Source organism: Oncorhynchus tshawytscha, linkage group LG09 (genome assembly GCF_018296145.1).
Source record: "Oncorhynchus tshawytscha isolate Ot180627B linkage group LG09, Otsh_v2.0, whole genome shotgun sequence".
Lineage (NCBI taxonomy): Eukaryota > Metazoa > Chordata > Actinopteri > Salmoniformes > Salmonidae > Oncorhynchus > Oncorhynchus tshawytscha.
Window position 1 is genome coordinate 71,749,755 of NC_056437.1, and position 7,125 is coordinate 71,756,879.

The 7,125-nt window shown below is 44.0% G+C and overlaps 1 non-coding gene across 1 annotated transcript; it reads left to right on the plus strand.

Moving 5' to 3' along the window:
• The first annotated feature begins 2,723 nt into the window (after positions 1–2,723).
• trnac-gca lies at positions 2,724–2,795 on the plus strand. Its single transcript has one exon. It is a non-coding gene; the product is annotated as a tRNA-Cys (tRNA).
• The last annotated feature ends 4,330 nt before the right edge of the window (positions 2,796–7,125 follow it).

Consider the following 7,125-nt stretch of genomic DNA (forward strand, 5'->3'; position numbering starts at 1 on the left):
TCCTGCCTTACTTGCTGCACTTGATCTTTATCCCGGAGGCTTTCGTTGTACCATTTACCCAGGCTCTTGACGGGTTGCTCAGACACCGTTGGTATCAGGTCATCTCCAATGCAGAACCTCACATCTTTAAGCTGTCCCTTGACTATGGAGATGCTTCGAGATTTGCTTGGCTTGATTTTCATCCGGGCCCACTTGATGTTATCCTGCAGTTTTGCAAGTAGCCGCCTGGTGCATGCTGCAGTGGTGGTCAGTGTAGTCATGTCATCCATGTATGCTCGGATAGGTGGGAGACGGAGCCCTTCCTTAGTTCTCTCACCGCCGACCACCCATCTCGATGCCCTGATGATGACTTCCATGGCCATAGTGAAGGCCAGAGGTGAACTTGTACAGCCTGCCATTATGCCTCCTTCCAAGCGCTGCCATGTTGTTGTGAAGTCAGGTGTTGTGAAACACAATTGCAGGTCTTGAAAATAGGCCTTTACCAGTGTAGTGATGGGTTCTGGTACGTGGTAAATGTTGAAGGATTCCCAGAGGAGTTCATGGGGAACTGAGCCAAAGGCATTGGCCAGGTCGAGGGAGATGACATAGAAGTCTCTCTTGCCCTTCTTAGCTGTTTAGATCTGGTGCCAAATCATACTAGTATGTTCCAGGCAACCAGAGAAACCAGGAATGCCTGCTTTCTGTACAGATGTATCAATGTACTTGTTCCTTTCCAGATAAGTGGACAGCCTCTGTGCTATTATACTGAAAAAGATCTTCCCGTCGATGTTGAGAAGGGAGATTGGTCGGAATTGACTGATGTCTGTTGCATCCTTCTCTTTCGGGTTTAGCACACCACCAGCCCTTCGCCATGCTTTTGGTATTATTTCCTTCTGCCACACTATCCTCATGAGCCTCCAAAGAAAGTGTAGAACATCCGGGGCGTTCTTGTAGAGCTTGTATGGTACTCCATTAGGCCCAGGAGCCGAGGCCGCTCTTGCTCTTCGGACAACGTTCTCTACTTCCTTCCATTTTGGAGGGTCAGTGTCCAGATTGAATTCTGGTGGTTGAATAGGTGGGATGTCATGTGGGATGATTATCTGCTCATGCCTTTTCGTGTCCTGGTGGACCTTTTCCAGATGTTCTTCCAGTTCTGGCTTTGGAGTTTTTAGGATTCCGCACTTTTCCTTTGCGAAGAGGTCTTTGACAAACGTAAAGTGTTTTTTACAGAACTGTGTTCTTGAGTGTTCCTTCTTCCTACGAAGTTTCCTTAAGTTTCCTTATACATCGGTGTTTCATTAAATATATATTTTTAAAGAATTAACCAATGTTGTCAGAGCTAGATTCCACCACGCCTGGTCTCTGCTCCACTCTGTTGGTGAAGTACATCATAAACATCCTTCACCATGGAGTGGAGTTTAGTCCGCTAGAGATGGGTAAACATTCAATGAGAACACACACACGCACACACACGCACACACACACAAACTGTCCATCGTTGACAATGATAACAAATGCTCCTCTTGTGATTGGGGTAGGGGTGGTTGGGATCAACGCTTCTGGCCCTGATGCCACTTCATGTGGCTGTGGAGGCCGTTGCAGGAGCCGCATAATCTGCTGCTGGTGGGACACGTATGTTGGAATTCCGATAGTCGTGATTCCAGCTCCGCGTTGGAGACTCTGGGTGCGTTTCTGACTTCTCTTCTATAGGATGGCACCTTCCAGGTGCTGAACCTCCCTGGCACAGGTGGACTGCCAGGTGGACCTGTCGAGTACAAGGGTTTCCAGGCTTGAGGGATCAATGTTGCAGCGCTTCAGCGGGTCCATGCTGTGGCCTTTTAAAGTGATTTTGTTTGACCTCCCGCAGAGTGTTTGGCTGCACTCAGTTGGCCGTAGAGAACTCGGCGTGGGAGGCAGTGTTCAGGCATTCGGATTACGTGGCCAAGCCAACAGAGGTGTCGTTTAGCCGTGCTTGCTTCGATACAGGTCGAAATCTCATTATGGGATAGTCTGTCCTCCCAGGTTATCCCAAAGATGCATTGGAGGCACCTGATGTCGAAGGCTTCCAAGATGTTGATGTGGCGCCTATATGGGGTCCAGTTCTTTGAGACATAAAGCAGGGTGGAGAAACAAACAGCATTGTATACTGCCACCTTGGTTTGGGTCTTGGGGTTTAGATTTTATAAAGACCCTGGCACGATGGCGTCCGAAGGAAGCAGAGACTCTATTGACAGAGTGTGGACTTCGGGGAGAGAGAAGCACCTAGGGTGGTGAAATGGGGTACCACTTTGAGGGGAACACCACTGATGTTAAAGGTAGGGAGTGAGGGGTAAGGAGATGAGAGTTGTGCAGTTATTTCTGTCTTTTGCCACTTCATGTGTTTTTATATTGCTGCTTCTTGCTGTTTATTATCTATGCATAGTCACTTTACCCCTACCTACATGTACAAATGACCTAATCTGTATCCCCACACATTGTTATTTTGTGTTACTTTGTGTTTTGTTTTTTACTTTAGTTTATTTTGTAAATTTTGGCTTTCTAGTCCATCACCTAAACCACTCAGCCACAACAACCTGATTGTTTTTTCTGTGAGAACTCTGTGTCCTGAGAAGCACACGGAAGTGACCTGAGCCTGAAAGAATGAAAAGAGGGTGGTGCACTGGCCTGGTAGTTGTGATCACATGGCCCTGGCCTAAAACCAACAACGTAATGATAACACTTCTGTTTGCAGCAAGATTTCAACAGGGGGTATAGCTCAGTGGTAGAGCAATTGACTGCAGATCAATAGGTCCCTGGTTCAAATCCGGGTGCCCCCTCATTTTCTCTTAGATTTTCATAATTACCTATCAAAAATACAAGACAACAGTACACTGTAAAAGGGTTACCGTAAATTTGATCGTGATTTACGGGCAGCCTGTGGCAAGTAAAGTTCTGTATTTAATATCTCAATACAGTTACTGTAATATAAATATGGTATCAAAGCAAGCACTGTCTAATGACACACAGTCCAATAGCGTAAAATGCACTGTATTATACGGTAAAAAGGTCAATGCTACCGTAATCAGAACTAATTCAATTCATTGAGGGGAAGGGTTTGTAGTCACATATTTGACTTTAATTACAAGGGATTGGTTCAAGCAGGTTGGCTGCTCGGTAAAGTGTTTACACAGTACAGTGTATTAATAAATATGTGATGTTTTATATCGCTTGCACTTCTAGAGGCCTTAACAAAGGCTTCCAAACTGGCAGAGTGCTCAGGTACAGTTATTTGGTTGTAAAAATGTAACATCAAATTCAGTTAAACTTAAATTATAAACAATAAATAATCAATTCAACTTAAGTTAATCAAATCAAAAGAAAAAACAAACAATTAACAAAAAAATTACCATTTACTGCTCAGCCATGCCACTCCAATATGTCCACTATACATTTTAAATTGATGGGGCATTATAACCACCATAGGAGTTCATTGGTACAGCATTCTCACTCACAGGTGCAAATGAATATGGGTGCCTCCTACAAGGCACACCTCAAAATATGTTAATGAGCCCAAAACAACAATACCATGCAACCACTAGTGGTCAAAAGTTTTTTGCCCTCCAAAGATACAGTACGGTACTGTATTCGGTGGAGTGGAATTACAGTACCTTTTGAAATACAGACATTTTTTCAGAATTCATCATCATTTACAGTATGCTGCAGTAAAATGTTTCAGAGGTTTTTTACTGTTTTCCATTACAGTCTCGGGGACGGATAAACATTTGGTGATACACTTGCACACTATGACCAGCCTGAAGAAAAGTCTAACACTTATGGTCCATCCCATAACTCACAACAGATCATCAAAAAGTATTTTTATCTGTCATCCAGGCAGGCAAAATGATGATTATATCTGATGGATTTTTTTTTTTTTTTTGCATAAACGATTGTAGAGAATGTCTTCATTGATCACACATCAGATAGATATTATGGAAACTATAGATTTTCTGTCAATTTTGATAGGTAATGTTACCTAGCATAACCTAATGTGAACTGTGTAATCTACTATAATTTACAGTACTGTAGCATATTACTTTCAGCACTTCGAAGGGCGATTTGAAACACGTATTTTGCATAGTTTGCTATTGGATTAACTGGTAGTTAAAACTACTAAATTAAAAGATATCATTAAGTTGCATTTTATTGATTTTGTACTAAGAGTTGTGAAAATGTGCCACATACTTGTGAAAATAGTTCCAAAGCGATAAAAAAAAAATTGAAGCTTCAGAACAATGGGGACTCATTATTCCATAAGGCTCTCACTGACTGGCTGGATGGCTTGCTGACTCACTGGCTGACAGACCTCTCCACAAACACACGCCATGCTTATCTGTTTGTTCATCTCTGCAGGTGAAAAAAACAGCATTTTGAAAAGTTTCCTTTGGGAATATCTGGGATGTGACGCAAATTCCAAGGAAGGAAGAACTAATTATTTTGTCAGGTTTTCATGACTGTGTTATGTAACCTGCTACATGCAACCAGAGATGCCATTTTTCAATTGAACCCAGTAATGAAAACAATATGGTGATTAGGAAGCCAGGGGCCCATTTTTATACACGTGCAATCTACTCTACGCATAAACCACTCGCTTCTTACACACACGTGTAAATGCACTCCCCCACACACAATCCAACTGGAGTCATGCACGCACACAAGCACCCCCTTCAACAGAGCTACAAATGCCTTCCCGGAGAACACTGCTGGACAATTATCCATCTTCAATGAAGGAGTCTCTCATACTAAACTCTAGTAACTTCTTAGCTGTTGTAAGAGGACACACACACAAACACTCAGAAAAAAAGGTTATTGTTATGGTTCCCAAAAAGGGTTCTTCGGCTTTCCACATAGGAGAACCCCTTTGAAGAACCCCTTTTGATTTCAAGTAGAACCCTTCTGGGTTCCACATAGAACCCTTTCCACAAAGAGCTCCACATGGAACCCAAAAGAGTTCTACCTGAAACCAAAAAGGGTTCTCTTATGGGGACAGCCGCAGAACCATTCCAGAACCCTTTTTTTCTAAGAGCGTACACACACAGAAGAAAGCAAGTTCTGTGCTGGAGTGGAGCAGTGTGTGTCTATGTGAACTCTTCCCACTCTGGCACAGCAGAGTGGGCGAGATTCAGGGCTGAGGCAGGAGCACAGCCGTACCCACATTCTAATTTCCCTGCTTCAAACAGCCAACATCCAGGCAGGCAGAGTTTCATGTGCAAGTCAAGGCTTCCCTCTGCAGCATTCTTACTAGAGGCAAGTACTCTCCCCCTCTCCCTCCCCTGCCGTACAGTCCATTCTCTCCCTCTAACCCCGAGTAGAACATTAACCCCAGGCCCCTTCTCAATCCGTCCTTTAAGCACTATCCAGCTAATTGAAGCATGCAGTCTTAATTAACAGCGTGTCTTGATAGTAAACGGCACCCCTCATCAACCTGCTGTTTTCCCTATGAAAGGGGACTTGCTCTATTCTGATGGTCATTAACTCTTTGTGTGCTGGCTGCTCCTCTGTGGCCTCACTCTAACATGTGGTCAGCATTCCAAATGGCAACCTACATAGTGCACTACTACTTTTGACCCGACGCTGTAGTATCTCCACACGTTTAAATGGATGTAGGGGTTGATGGGAGTGAATCCCCGGGGTCGTCGTCCTGTAGTCGTCATGTGATTTATGGGTGCAGGTAGCAGCAGTGCAGAGCTCTAGGTACATGCAGGAATCAAGAGCAAACGTAGTCACACCGAGATGAGGGCATAGAGCAACAGATGCACTTCAAAACTACAGGGATTTCAAATCACGTGTGTGTGTGTGTATATGTCTGTATATGTGTGTGTGTGTGTGTGTGTGTGTGTGTGTGTGGTACAGAGTAACAACAACACACAGACTAATTTGGCCTAGTGTCTTTTCCTGCTGCTGAGTGAATGCTGGTGGCTTTGTAAACATAGACAAATGTGCCCTACAGGAGCACCCGCTGCCCTGCAGCTCCCCCATGCCTCAACCTAATGAATTTTTAAAGACAACGTAAATCAAACTGCAGGCCAGATCAATAGACCACAGAGTGGATTTCATCAGTGTTGCAGTGTCGAGCAGAGCACGGCTGTTACACACATCGCTTCCAGCCGGGCGCCTTGTCATACGCCCACTCACCACCTCCATCAGGAAAATAACATGCCTGCCCGTGTAACATACCAATGTAGTCATATTCTTATTTCTCTCTCTTATGGTTCGATTCAATCGGAGACTCAAATTCAAGTTAATTCTGCCGCTCTCCCCAGCAGTACTGGATGAGCTGATGCAGGTCTGCTTTGTTAAATGCCACACAGAGGGAGTTCTACTCCACAGGGGTTCTCTGAATGTTGGGTCTGTTAATTCACTTTAATTCTCCCATCTGGATGATGAAGGCTGGCTCTCTCCTTCGACTCCTCTTACTGCATGGCTTCACGACACCATTGAACACGTCCAATTACTGGGCGAGTGATAAAAGTCCTCCCTTAACTATCACTGCTGTCTCTGTGTGTATCCCGAATGGCACTATATAAAAGGAGTAGAGTGCGATTTGGGACGCAAGCTCTCATACCCACACTTAGGCTCAGCGAGAGGAGAAATTGCTCAAAGATTGGATACAAGCGGGAACCATTTCTCTGAGATTGGAGAGAAAGATCTAAAAGGTGGAGTGATAAAGAATTCAAAAAGGGGAGTAATCGTATTAACTTAAATTAAAAATGTACTTTACCAAGTCGGTTGGCGGAAATAAAAGTAGAGGCTTTGTCTCCGGCAATACCATTCACATATAACGAAAAGTTGGCAAAAAGTTGCCGGGATGCTAAAGTTGGCAGAGAAACGTATAGTTTTGAAAGGTGTATTGGAAGGCAGAAGCAATCGCTCCTGCAGATGGACAGGAGGAGGATGGAGCGATACCTGACAGATGAGGACCAAGATGGAGGGGGAGAGCAATCATTTGTCAAACATCTCCGTTCTCACCGGTGCTGTTTGCTGACTGACTGATATCGCGGGGTTATCTGATCTAATAAGTGACTAGAGACAGAGAAAACATAATCAAATTGCATGAGTAAAGCAATTGTATTGTGACATTTGACTACTACAGAAATCCAAGAGAAAATG